We start from the raw sequence: 15,807 nt of genomic DNA, 5'->3' as shown, positions 1-15,807 counted from the left end.
AACCTGAGATTGTGTTATTTACTGAAAAAAAAATAAACAAAAACACCTGTTTCTAGTTGTGGTGTGTCTCAGCCCTTAGCATACACCTTTAATCCCAAATAATAAAAGTAAAGTTAGTTTGTAGAAGGAAGTATCCATATTGAAAAGTGATCTCTAACTGAGTGGCAAACCAAGTGACAAATCAGAAAGATTTGACAGAATAGGATTTGTCCAACCCTCTAGAGAAGAGAGAGAAAAGGGAAGCAACTTGAGGGACAGTGTAGAAAGGAGAAGACAGTTTTACCAAGAGTCTTACAGAAACAGGTTGAAGAGAGAGCAAGCTAGACTCAGGTAAAGATGAATCTAGAGAGAGAATGAGAATGAGCCAGAAGATTAGTACAGAATGCTAGAATTTAGTTTGAGGTCAAGCAGCACAATTCAGGAGAAACTGAGAGAAGCCAGGTTAAAACAGTCAGTTTGATTGATTCAGCATAGAGGGGTTTAAGCTGAACAGCTGAGTTGAATCAGTCAGCTCACCATGAACTAGGAACGGTGCGCTAAGACAGCATTAAGTCTCAGAGGTTGAAAACATTCTAGACCTGGATAAGATTGCATGGAAGCTAGACGTTTCAAGGACTCCACCTAAGTTAACAGAGGCAGTAAGCCTCAGAGATGAAAATTACTTTAGAAGAATAAAGGCAACATTTACAAGGTGTTTGATTCTTGTGCTTTCTCTTGGGGCACTTTTGCTTCTGTTGGTTTGCTTTGTCTGACTTCAATATGATCATTTTTTGTTTTGTGTTATTATATTTTATTTTGTTATGTTTTATTGTTATTTGTTATAACATATATCATATACATATGTATGCCTGTTTAAATAATATATATTCAAGTAACACTAAATGAACTGAACAACTTGCATTTATATAAATATGCAAATATACACATATGTAAAAATTATTTAAAAAGAAGGCCATGATTTGAGAGGAAATACAATGTGAGAGGCATGGGAAACACTGGAGGGAAGAACAGGAAAGAGGACCAAATAATTATATTTTTAAAATTATTTAAAATATCAAAAGAAGATATTTTCTGTTAGTCATATAATACACAAATTAAAAAATGTGGTCAAGAATATTCTCTTTCAAAAGTACATTTACTTTACAGAGAATAAGCAGATTCCTGCAAGAATTATTATAGATGATTCATCAAAATAAACTTGTAAGCAAGGAAATAACAGAATTTTAAGCTACTGGAGAAAATTCTCAAATATGGTGGAAAACTTAATATATTTCTTACAAAGCCAGAAAATAGAAGTTAACTAACGCTATACCTGCCTTGTACAACAGTGATTAAATAAGATCACTGGCTGAGGAGTCAAAAGACATTATTGTAAACTTCATAGATGAAATTGGGTAAATACAGAAGAAATCACAAGAGAAAGAAAAATATATTGATTCAATCCAAAGTACTTAACAAAAATCTTCAAGTTCAGTGGCTGTGAGAACAAATTTGAAAGCAGCATTGTAACAATAACAAAAATTCATGGTCAGCAAAGACCACCAACAATTTGTTAAATATAGTCATAATAAAAATATTAAGCCCCTGCAGGGGCAGGGTGACCCAAATGAAAAGGCATGCTAAGACGTGCCCAGACAAGTCCAAACAAGCCCAAGTGAGTAGTGGGCCATCTGGTGTTTACTTTTCTCTCCCTCCTTTTCGAGAAGTCCAAGGTTTCATGGTCAAAAATAACTAGTCATCTGCAAGCTCGCACGTAGCCACTTCTGCAAGTTGCTGATGTTTGAAATATACAATCATATGTAAGCGTGCCAAATTTTCCCACTCCCCCAACCCCTACCCATAAATATCCCAAATTTCCTGGGTTCTGGGCCGGAACCTCTATCTCCTGCTTGAGATATGTTCAGGCCCGAGGGCCCTTGTCATTAAACCTCCTCTGTAATTGCATCAAGAAGGTCTCTCGTGTGTTCTTGGGGCGTGCAGGTCCGGACTTGGGTGAGCGTCCCCTTGCAGGGGGGGTCTTTCATGGCCATCTATCAAACATAAGGAAGAAACTAGAGAAAAAAATAGAAAAGTATAGCAATAATGTTTTCTGTAGCATTCTAAAATTGATGAGGGATTTCACAGAAATACATAAAATTAGAAAATGAACATTGTAAATGAAGAGGATTTTTTTTTCTTTACATTCTAGAAAACCTTGAAGATGCCTTCAGCTGCTTCATTTGTTGTCATGAATAAGATAGGTGACTGACCACATTGTTGTTTCCCCCACTTGTCTATGACCAGGAATGTTTCATGCCACCTATTTTACAGCTCCCAAGAAAAGTGAGCCTCAGTGTGCTGGACATCCACTCCTCATTACCTGCTGCTTCAAAGCTTCCAGGGTTAATAATTGTCCCAGAGCTCCTGATTAATATCATTCGCACTGTTGACAGATTATGTTGGGTTCTGCTCTATTACCTGTGAAATCAGTTTTCTTAGTCTTGGAAAACGTCATTGTTCTCCTTGGGAAAACAATGTTTTGTGTGAAACATAATTTATTCAAAAGTACGGCATTGAAAATTACGCCCCACAGAGCAGGACTAGATCACTCAACTGAGAAATTTTACACAAACCCAAAAGACTTTATGTTGTAGTTTTTAAAAAATTACAAACAGAATATATTAACATAAATATATAAATAAAAAAAACAGAACTTAATCAAATTTTGAGACAGTATTTAATATAGTGTCTTAAGGTTTCAATTCCTGTGAAGAGGCACCATGTTCACAGCAACTCTAATAAAGAAAAATATTTAATTGGGACTGGTTTATAGTTTCGGAGATTCAATCCACTACTGTCATTGTGGGAAACATTGCAGCATGCAGGCAGACATGTTGTTTGAAAAGTAGCTGAGAACTCTAAATTTGATCCACAGGCAGCAGGAGAGACTGTGACACTGAATAGGACTTGAACAGTAGGAAAACTTAGATCCCACCTCCACAGTGACACATTTCTACAAGTCTACAGCTACTCCAACAAGCCTATATTTCTTAATAATTTCACTCCCTATGGGCTAAGCATTCAAACACATGAGTCAATGGGAGCCATTTTTATTCAAACCACCACACATACTAACAGTAGGAAGTCAGCAGTGTTTGCATATTACCACGGTTATTAAACCCAATGATTTCTGTCTACTCACTCCGGCAATAAGGGTGTGGTTTGTTCATTCCTTTAAAAAATCCTGACAATTGGTTTTTCTTTATGATTTTAACACGAGGAAACAATATAAGATCTTATCATATCTTCCAAAAGACAATGAAATTCATTGAAATTCAAATGAAGTAATATTTAGTAAAATAACAAAGTATAAATGTTTGTTTTACTCTGTGGAACAAAGGAGGTTATGGGGAAGGATTGATACTGTATGGAAGTTAAAAGAAAATTAGTTGTTTTTAACATGTTCTTTTATACAATATTCCTTCAGGGTTGTTTTGTTTGTTTGTTTGTTTGGTTTTTTTTGTTTATTTGTTTGTTTGTTTTTGTTTGTTTTTTTGTGTGTGTTTTTGAGACAGGGTTTCTCTGTATAGCCTGAGAAATCTGCCACATCGACTTTTCACAGTTGTTCTTGATTGCATACTCACCAGTAGTTGATGGGTGCCTCCTTACTTATTATCCTCAAAAAAAAAAGTTGTGTGGTATAACAGCTTTAATTTCATTAATTGGTAGCACTGTTGCTTCTGCAATAGCACTGACACAAGGAATTAAGACAACTATGTTTGTTAACCATCTTGCAAAATGTATTACTAATGTATTGAGTATATAAAAGGATTTACATAGGTATCTGGAACAATGGATGATGCCAAGGACAAGGAAATAGGCTGCATGGCAATATGACATTGGCCAAGAACAAGGAAGTGGGCTTCAGGCAGGAATCTGACATTAGGCTAGAACAAAGAAGTAATTTCAGGCAGGAATCTAAATCTTAGACTAGAACAAAGAAGTAATCTCAGGCAAGAATCTAAATATTAGGCTAGAATAAAAAAATGATTTCAGGGCCGGGCGGTGGTGGCGCACGCCTTTAATCCCAGCACTTGGGAGGCAGAGGCAGGAGGATTTCTGAGTTCGAAGCCAGCCTGGTCTACGGAGTGAGTTTCAGGACAGCCTGGGCTACACAGAGAAACCCTATCTCGAAAAACCAAAAAAAAAAAAAAAAAAAAAAAAAAATCCAAACAGGAATCTAAATTTTAGGCTAGAACAAGGAAGTAGGCTTCAGACATGAAAACGACATTGGGCTAGGACAGGGAAGTAGGCTCAGATCCTTTGGTCATCCTAATAAACCCTTAGAAACAGTGATCATGGGAGTGTTCACCTAATTGGGTTAATTGCTTTTTCTTTGACTATTTGTGTTTATTGTATTGCTTGTTCCTTGACTATTTGCATCTATTGTATTGCTAGACCCTCAAATCAAAATGGTATAAAAGCAAAAAGGAAGAGGGGTTATAGGATAGGGGATTCTAGGGAAGAGAAATTGGGAAAGGGGATGGCATCTGTATTGTAAATAAATAAAATATCCAATAAAAAAAGAATGTGAGCTGTGATTTATTTGATTGATCTTAGCTATTCTGATATAAGACAAAAATCTCAGTTATTTTGGTTTGATTTTGCTGATGACTAAGATGCTGAACATTTCTTCAAATGTTTCTCAGCCATTCAAAGTTCATCTTTTGAGAATTTTCTGTTTAGTTCTGTATCCCATTTTCAAATTGAATTATATGTTTTCATGACATGTAATTTTTTGAGTTTATTATAAAATTTGGGTATCAGCTCTATATTAGACACATAGCTAATATATTCTTTTCCCATTCTGTAGGGTACCTCTTTGTTTTAATGATGTTTTTTGATGTACATGGTCCTATTTGTTACTGTTTTTCTTTTGTTTATATTTTATTAATTTGTCATTGTGTTTGATTATCCTTATTGTCTTCTCTTATGCTGTTATTTCCTGTTTTGTGTTAGAGCTTTCAGTTTTGGTATTAAATTACTATAATGAGATCTTTACAATATATAATTTGTATGTAGGCATTTAGTGCTATGAGTGTGCCTCTTGGAAGTCTGCATATGTTGTATATTCATTTTCATTCCATTTTAGGTCATTAATTTCTTTATTTCTGTCTTGACCCATTTTTAATTTGGTAATGAGTTATTTAGTGTTCCTGAGTTTATAAACTTTCTGTTGTTTCTGTTGTTAATATACAGCTTTAATCCATGATGGTCTGAGAGGATTTAGGGAGTTACTTCAATTATCTTGTATCTTCTGACATTTGCTTTGTGACTGAAAACATGGTAAAGTTGTGAGAAATTTCTTTGACTCCTCTGAAGAAATTATTTTCTTTTATGTTTGGGTGAAATGTTCTCTAAATAGCTGTTAGGTCAGTTTGGTTTATAGTAGTAGTTAACATCACCCTTTCTGTTTATATTTTTCATGTTGATGATGGAAGTGGGGTATGGAAATCTTTCAATATCAGTGTCTGAGAGTCAATACAATATTTGAGTTATAGTAGTGTTTCTTTATGAACTTGGGTGCCTTTTTATTTGGTGTTAGACATTAAGAATTGCAATGTCCTCTTGGTGGACATTTGATTAGAATGTAGCATCCTGCCCTATCTCTTCTGATTAGTTTTGAAGTTTATTTTCTCAAAATTTCAAATGTTTATACCAGCTTCCTTCATGAGTCCATTTGCTTGAAACATATTTTTTTTTTCCTTTTACCTGAAGTTGATATCTATCCTGGATGTTAAGGTATGGGTCTTGAATGCAGCAAAAGAATGGATCCACAACGACTCTGTAAGTCTGTACATTTTTATTGGGGAATTGAGACCATTGATGCTGATAAATCTCCATGAGCAGTATTTGTTATGTTGTTCTTGTTGCTGCTGCTGGTGGTGGTGGTGATAGTGTTGGTAGTGGTAGTGTGTATTTGTGGGTATTTTCCCTGTTTTGATTTGCTGACCTAAGATTATTTATTCCTTGTTCTTTTCTCAATGTAATATCACATCAGCAAAGTGAAAGTTGCTGTTCTATGTAACATGGGGTGGAAAAGTTTTATAAAGCTCATAATTCCAACTGATAGTCTGTCAGTTCATACAAGTCAGGTATTCAAATGAGTAATCCATATTATAATTAGAGTTAGATTAAAAAGGGAATAAATACATCCTTGCTTTCTTTCTTGCTCTGTCAGCTAATATTTTTTCTATTTTATACTTAGCAGAAACCCCTGTCTAGGGTGTGGTACCACCCTAAAGGTACCACCCTAAAGGAACTGGGATTCCCACATCAATCGAGACCATGCTTTGATCTCTTTCTAATCCTCTTGTTTAGTCTTTCAGGTGTTAGACTATAGTTGTGTGCACTGTGTTATGTCCAGACTTATGATTATTAAATAAAAGTGTCAACTTAAGCTGATAATTAAGAAGAAAAATGAGAATCCTTTCCAAAGATCTCTGATAAAATTAATATTATATGGAGTACAACTTTAAATTATTATTGTACTAATTACTCAGCCAATTATAGGTTATTAAAAGTTATTTTAATATGAATGTGAAAGGTTCATGCTCATAATATTCAGGAAGCTAAATAAGAGGATCCGGAATTTGATATTAGCTGGAGTTATTTTTCTGAGACACTACACTACAAAAATAAAGATAATTTCATTTGCAAATGTTTATTTGAAAAGTATAAGGATCATAGTAGTATAAAATAAAATTGAAGATTGGTGAAAAAATAAAGTATAATTAAATATACTTTTAAAATACAAATGATATAAATGTAAATATACTCTTTTGGTTTGCAGTTTGAAGAAATCATGAGCAAAAATAAATTCTTGAAATAATTTAAAGATGTCAAGCTGTAAAATTGATTGTTATCATCGTGTCTAAGATCCACCCCACAGCCCCACAATTATCTGGCAACAGGCAGGTGTGCTTGACTCACTATAAAAGGGGCTACTTGCTCCCTCCTCTCTCTCTTGCTCTTTCTCCTATTCTTGCTCTTGCTTTCCTGCCCCTGCTCGTCCTCTCATCCCTCCCCCCATCTCTCTCCATGTACTCATGGCAGGCCTCTCCTCCTCTACTCCTCCCCCCTCACTCCCCCTGCCTGTTTCTGCCTCTACTACCCTCTTATCTCCCCTTCCCATGCCCTGAATTAACTAGATTCTATATTATACTGTCCTGTGGCTAGTCCCTCAGGGGGAACAGATGCCTCAGCATGGGCTCCCAGAGGCACCCCCTTACCCCACAACTCACCACACACCTCCATAGAACATATACCCTCTTGCTGTATCTTTTTACAAATATATCATCAATGATATTTTAAAATTACTCATAAAATAATAACTAACATAAATGTGTTGCTTAGGAATACTTATTGGGAGTGAAATTAAACAATGACCAAGTTTTCCACTGTAAAACATATTGAAACATTTACAAACATCTCTAGAAAATATGACAGGATGTAGCAAGAAGTGACTTTTTTAAAAATATAGGTTAAGAAAAACAAAATAAATGATTGATTAATTCTGAATAATTAAGTTCATTGAGAAGTACACAAATTTAATTCTTTCTGTTATGCAATCTCAAATTTTCACTCTATTTTTATACACTTAAAAATTTATAATAAATTGAACAATCTAAATCATGATCATTTTGGTGGTATCTGTAATGTTTTACAGTATAAAAATGAAATATTATAAACTATGCATTATAAAAATGGATTTTAAAGAATGACTATCTGCATAATGAACCCAAAGTTCAAAAGATGAGTAAACAGTATATCTACATAGCACAGAGAAATAGTTTGTTCTATGTTTCAAAATCCATTGTTGTAAGAGTAATCCTGTTTAATAGCATAGGATATATTTTTTTGACAATTAAAGGGTTAAATGTTATAAATTAAATGTCAATAATAATAAAGAAAGGATTCATCATAGATGTCATGGTGGTGGTATATCAGCTTTGGAGATAATTCTCTTACATCCAAGTATAGAATTCAACAGACATAATTGCACATGTATTTAAATACTGTGTATGCAATGATTCTTGTTCTGTTATTGTTATTAAAGGTTCCAATAATCATATGTGTCCATTAGAAAAACATAATAACAAGTATACAAAAAGATGTTATATATTATTGAATAATAATTAAGCCTTTACAGTGAAACAGACATATTAATATTCAAGACATACTGTATTAAAAGAATAACAAAAAATCATAGTTTATAGATAAAACAACTCAGTGTTGACACATTTGTGCATATGCATAGGATTGGTAAAATTGTGAAAAACATGTCATGATATATTACATCATCATTTTTTGAGCTTCAGATGTTTGAGTCATGAATATTCTAATAGAACAGTAAAAATATTTCCTTACACATTTTTATTTGAAGTGATAAAAGAAAAATATTATCTAGGGCAATGTAATTTTTATAAAGAAAAAACTAATACACCAAGAAAAATATACTTGACTTTACTAGAATGTACCTGTTATTTAAAATCCAATGCCATTCATTCATAGGAATTCAGAAGTTGACGTTTATGAGCTATATGATAATAGATACTTTCCTTTTCTTAATATGTTCAACAAAATCCAGGAAAACATATACATTGCTATGTCTATGAACAAACATGTTTAATAAAAATTGTTACATTTTCACACACAAACACCAGAATAGACAAGCCAGAAAATCATTTTCTTTTGGTATGTGTCTGTCCCAGAACTAACTCCACAAAAGGATAATTCACGGTTAATACTGATATGCACTTTTAACTCTCGTGCCTAACTAATGATGAGCTCTAAACTAAGATAATACTATGCTATACAATACAGTTTGTTTTAACTAAGTTTAGAAACATGAATATACTGATATTTTGTGTTTTAAGCATGAAGAGACAAAAAATAATAACATTTTCTCGAAAGTAAGATGCAAGCATTAAAAGAATTTCACTGATATTTAGCAGAATATGTAGGCAACAGTTGATATTTTACATACATACATATATATCTTGACATTTTTACTTTTACTTAAGTATATCATTTCTTTCTTGTTGTGTAAAGACGACTATGACATTCCTTACCATTCTAAGTATTAGTACTTTGCAAATAAGTAAAGACGATTCTGAAGTTATCATTCTCAGTAGTACTATTAATGACTGTTAAATTGCTTCTCAAAGTCCCACTGAATAAATGATTTATGGCAAATGGAAAGGGGAGATGCAATCATAAACACATGAGGAAACAAGGTAAATCAGAATATCAATGCTTGTCAATTAAAAGAATAATTGAAGGAACAAAAGTATGTGTGTATGGTAATGCCTGTAATATTCATACTTTAAAATCCAGGAGAAAGGATGCCATAAATTTCAAGTTAGCTTGAGCTATGTAGTGTTCTAGGCCAGTGTGGGCTAGAGAGTGACATTCAGGAAAAAAAATAGAAGAAAGAAAGAAAGAAAGAAAGAAAGAAAGAAAGAAAGAAAGAAAGAAGAAAAAGAAGGAAAGAAACAAGTCAACAAATAAAGCATATACACAACAAATAAAAATCTTATACAAATATAAGACTGAATCCTGATTGCTTACACATTAACATATTTTTTCATTCTTTGCAAAGTAGCATATGGGACCCTAAATATTTCCAATGAACCTAAAGGGAAAAATAAGAGTATAATTGTATTAAATCAATTGTTATGCAGGAAACAAAGCTAACAGGATGGTATTTTAATTGAATTAAATTGAGTGATTTGAGCAAAGTTAGAGACTGTTAACAAATTACTACTGAACAAAAATTATACACTTCAGTACATATCTCATTATATTCACTCAACTTAATTTCCATATGATCAAGATTAGTATAATATTCACTTAAAATTATTGATGGCAGATGATGTCTGCCAAAAGGTTTTTAATTAGAAATTTCTGGTATGAACATAATAAGTGAGATAAAAGGAAAGTTAGTTTTGTGGATGGCTTACTGTCCTTTGTTTATTAAATACCAGGCCAGCGTTTGAAAAGACATTGTATATTTTCCTAAATTACTCAACACAAAAGAGAAAAAATACAATGATAAAATATTTTTTGCATATTATGGAAAAATGTCATCTATAGTTTTTGTTCTTCGATATTGCAAGAAAGCAGAATAGTATATAGTTAAGGCACTTCACAAGACAACTCCAAGAGAAGACAAAGAGATGAATGAAATGGATGGATATGTGGATAGATGATAAATATTTGACTGGCAGGCTGATAGACAGATGATAGAGGATTTGCCAGGCAAACTGGCTCACATGAGTGTAGAACCCAAGTCACTCAAATGATGTTCTTCAAAGTAGAACTTGATAGCATTAGTCAACTCAAATCCAATGACCTCAGAACTTAGGAAACCTGTATCTGCCAGCCCAAATCCAAATGTCAGGTTTTCAAGCCAAAAAAAAAAAAAAAAAAAAAAAAAAAAAAAAAAAAAAAACCACTGACGCTATTTCTTGTGTCCTGATGAGCAAAGGTAAAAATATGTCCTGACAATGAGAGTGATGTGGAGCAAGAAGGAGAGGGTGGAAGAGGTCGAGTCAGGAAGAGATAAAGAGAAGGAGGGATGGAGGGAGGGAGGGAGGGAGGGTGGGAGAGAGGAAAAGAGGGAGGGAGAAAAAGAGGGAAGGAGGGAGAAGGGAGGAAAAGAAGGAGGGAGAGAGGGAGAGAGGGAGGGAGGGAGGAGGGAGAAAAGTAGAGAGGCATGGGGAAAATGGATGGGCACATACACCACAGGAAAAGAGAGAGAGAGAGAGAGAGAGAGAGAGAGAGAGAGAGAGAGAGAGAGAGAGAGAGAGAGAGCAGTGAGAAAGACAGAGACATAGAGAGACAGAGAGATAGAGACAGAGAGAAGTCCCTTGAGAATGGATTTAACATTCCAACTTTCAGTACTGATTCAGATGGTAAGAATATGGTGACAGCCATGATCAAATATTGGGTTTTGCTGTTTATCCATTAATACAACCATGCTCGTTACTAGGAAAATAGAATCATAGATGTATAGTACACAGACATCTGTTAATGTGTTATATGGATTCAACCAATTTTTACTTACAATTTGTCTCATATTTTCTTCTCTAGGTTCTATGCTTAAGAATATAACAATTTCCTAAGTACTGATGTATCAGTGAGGAAAAACTTTTGTTTAGTAGCCAAGTTTTACTGAATTTCAATGGCTTTAAAATACAAAGATTTTTTAATTTTTTTTCTATTTTGCCTGTCATAGCAGTGTCCAGTAATACTAATAACAAGCAGTAATGAGAGATGTGAAAAAATAGAATTATTTTCATTATGCTATGTATCTATGATCCATTCACTAACTAATTTACATGTACATAACAGAAAACTGAAGTTGAACACAGAGTACATTTTATGACACTTTGTAAAATTTATGATGTCTCAGTCCTCCCAAAGATGTTGAAGATAGAACGTTGGAAGAATCCAGTAAACTCAACTCTTGGTCCTGCAAAGGTGATGTGTAAAAATTCTTTTAGAGCACTGAGTGACACTTGATAACTGAAGTGGATCCATGTTGAAGGTGCAGGCTGGTGAAAACCTCAATTGAGTGAACATTTAAAATAATAATGTAGTTCTCATTAAATAGCAAACTCCTACATCCTTTCACTTATGCAGTATCCTATGTGAACACTGGAATTCTACTTTAGTTTGATTTGTATAATGAAGTGAGCAACCTGGAACAGAGAAGGAATAATGGGAAAGTTTAGTGTTAATTTGTGAGTTATCCTTTCATAATAAATTTGGAGTTTATTATCAGAAACAAATTTTCACCAAATAAATCTATTGATATTAGCTTGCCTGTGAAATATATTTGTTGTAACAGGGGCTTCAAATTTTGTTCAATCAGAAAGACTTCTCAGCTCTCTTCCAGAATTGTTGACTAGCACCAGAAACAACCCTTCAGATTGAGCAGTTAATTAACCAGGACGCTGGACTTTCACCTCTATTGCATATTTCAAGATCATTTGAAAAATCTGATGACTGAGAATAAACAGCTGCTTTATAAAAATTTAATGCAATGATCTAATTGAATATTTACACAAAATGAAATTTTAATTAGCATGACATATGATTAGTACTGTCATGAAATTAATAAATTATTATCAAATGCTTATTTTTATATGCAATCTAGTTAAAAAATCAGTTCTCAGAACTGGATACCAGCTTATATTAAGACAAGGTCCTGTGAGTTATCTTTTGCAGATGCTCTAGGAGAAATGATGCCAGGGTAAATGGTGTCAATACATAAGAAGTGTAAGTTGAGTAATGATCATTTCCTATCTGTAGTGTATGCTTTTATCTGATTGTTCAAAATCAACTATCTTTCATTTACACTAAAATCATCACTTATATAGATGTTTGAGTTATGAAATCTTACATCAGAAACAAGTTGCAAATTGTACTAATCCACTAAGAAAATCTAACCTTTTTTTAACAAGTATCTTTATTTGCGTGTCAACTGAACAATTTCTGCACATTCTACCATAAGATGAACTGAAAGTCAAAACCTTCATTCGAACACATCTCCAAACATTTGCCATAGACATATGCACATAAGAGCACTACTTGAAAATCTAGGTAACCATGGAAACAGGGACTGCAAATTTATTAAACAAAAGGAATATACTGGGCTTATGTCATTCCCAAAATTATGATTTACTAAATATAAGATCCATACTCCAAATATTGAAATTAAATAATATAGGATCAAGTAGTCTGGTATGTTGTTTCTGGCTTTAATAGAACAACATAATTAGGCTACATATGCAAACCAAATTATGGCATGTGAATACTTGAGATATATCTTGGAATTTATGTTATTCTCCTTTCATTCTTATCTGTAATGTAAATCAAGCAATTAATGTTGTCATTACAATGTTTAAATTGTTGAAAAAAACACATGAGGAAGACAAAATATTGGTTCATATATATACAAATTGATTTACATGTGATGGAGATTGTGGGTTTGGACATCAAAATTCAAAAGGCAAATGGCAAATTTCACATGCTATTTTGTTAATGAATTGATTGTGTTCTGAGAGTTAAATATGTCAATAGAGAAATGGAGGGGTCAAAGAATCTTGGCTTTCCAATAAACTTGAAATGAAAATATCCTTTGAGTAAGGCAGAATCCTACTGTATGTATAAATATTAGTGTAATGATGCAGATAACAATCAATAAAGTGGAGAGACACATGACATGGAGATAAGTGGCTCAACATTAAATATTGCATTAATGCCAATTAACTAATGTGCATATGTAAGCTTGCAAACATTCAAAATTTGAAATATACTTAATCTAGCATTGGGTTAAGATATGATATTTCTTATATTATCAAATGTTATTTAGAAATATAATGTAGAGACTGATTTAACTTTGATTATTTTTATATATTTTAATCATTTGAGGAGAATTTCATATGTAAGTACTGCTTCACTTCACTTCCAACTACCCCCTTGTCCTCTAAATTCTTCAAATGTTGATCTCATATATACATATATAAATGTTCATATATATGTAAAACAATAATTACATATTTATAAATATATATTTTTAATATGATCTCCTGAGGTAATTCAGCATTATTCATAAATTTATGGTTTTAGACCTGACTAATGTGATTTGTTCTTTACCAAGAGTATCTTCTCTGGAGAATACTGAATCTGCTTTTGTGAACAGAAATTAACTTCCTATAGCCCATTATCTAGGCATTGGACTCTAACATGTTATTCATGTCATTTTCTGTTCTTAATTAGGAAACCACATTGTTAATGGGTTCAACTTGACTTTTGTATGTAGAGACATTATAACATGTTTGTGATCACAGGTATGTTTTTCCACTTGAATTTCTCTGATAATCTTAGAGTCTCTATAGGAGAATCAGATATGAAACATTTCTCCAATTACATATGCATGTACTTTTTATGGCTATATCAGCTTGGTCATTAGTGATTTAAACCTAAATTCACTCAAACCTTTTCTCTTATAAAGTTAGAGAATGTGACTGAGGTTCTCAAAAACTTTCTATTTTCAAGTGAAAATGTATTATATAAGTACTTATTAAATAAATGGTCTGATGTTTACAATAGTGTTTCATTTATTTGTTTATATGTGTTTTGCCAATAAATGGCTTGATCTAAAAAGTTTATATATGTTTATTTTCCAGTAATAAGCCAGTTACCATTAACCACATTCATCATGCCAATGAAAACACCAAATAAATCTTGAACAGTGGAGAGAAAGAAAGAAAGAAAGAAAGAAAGAAAGAAAGAAAGAAAGAAAGAAAAAAAGAAAGGATCAATGGTCCTTAAAAATAGAGCATAGAGCCCTAATTGTTTTAATGTCTTTCAAGATCACTTTGAGACAGTTTTGTGCTTAAAATTACTGCTTTAACTATTTCAGCCTCAATTTGAGTGGGATGAATGTAGATTCATAATTTTTGGTAGGTTCAGAAAAAGAGTGAAAAAAAAGTACTAGAAAGAACATAGGTATATTTCGGTTGGCATATGAATGAAAGACACAGAAACAAGAGACAAGCAGATAATAGGTAGGCAAGCAGGTAGATAGATAGATAGATAGATAGATAGATAGATAGATAGATAGAATAAATGAGATGAGATAGACAGTAATAGAAATACAACAAGTCATGCTTTTCAGAGCCCTGACTCAGATAGTGGGCACAATTAACAGTGCCTCGGGGTGGCCCCATAGAAGAAAACTTTAAAATATCTGTATGTAGCTTCAAATTATTGAATTTAAAATTTATAGTAGAATGTAACACATGAGAATTTTGTGTAGGAAGCTTACTTTCAATAAAATAAAGTTCATAAGGTCTCTAGCAGTTCTCTGAATGCTCAATTTTGGGATTTTTGTTCAATATGCTCAAACTTTAAAATGAAGGTGATTTTCTCAGTGTCTTTACAATGTTCTTAATAAATCTTATGTTCATTTCCTTCAACAGTATCTGTCTTGGCCAAAGGCTTTTCTTTGACTAATGGGACATTAGAAGTCTAAGGCCAAGCCTGAACTACAGGTCTAACCAAATCCAAGTTCGTTTATATTACTTGAGATTGCTTGAATTACTTGCAAATGACCAACATACAATCATTGCTATGTAGGATTAAGTCAGAAGTCGTTAAGAACTAATTCTTGGGTCGTTCTTGTAGAGATTTCTGCAGGTTTTGTCATCAGAAATGTTAGTGGAGGTTTACTGGTTAAAATCAGAGATCAACAGTCTATGTTCTGTTTTAATTTTGTACTAAGTTTTAGTCAGTATCTCAACTGTAATCAAAACTCCAGAATGTTCAGATAGTGCTTTTCTCAAAACCTAATTTAGAGAAAAAAATAAATCATTGTCATTGATTCTTGTGATGATATTTCCCTCTATGAAATTGCTATGCTTTATACATGAAAGAATGGTATAAATTCTGATAGTAAATAATATGTTCTTAAAATAGCTTTAACTATGATTATATTGAGTTTACTACTAGAACTATACAGAGTACTTTAATTTTAATCATATTTTGAATTAAAGTTTAAAGATATTACATTAAAAGAAAGAAAAATCGCTCTGATAGTATATATCACATACTTAAAAGTGCTATTGTCTTTTGGAGATGATGACAAATTGTAATTTTTCATATCATTTATTTTCCACTTTTATGTATCAATTGATTTAGTATTTCCAAAGTCTTAATGTCCTTAAAATCATTTTATATATTAATCGTATATGA

This window comes from Arvicanthis niloticus, chromosome 7 (genome assembly GCF_011762505.2).
Source record: "Arvicanthis niloticus isolate mArvNil1 chromosome 7, mArvNil1.pat.X, whole genome shotgun sequence".
Taxonomy (NCBI): domain Eukaryota; kingdom Metazoa; phylum Chordata; class Mammalia; order Rodentia; family Muridae; genus Arvicanthis; species Arvicanthis niloticus.
This window is presented reverse-complemented; position numbering follows the sequence as displayed.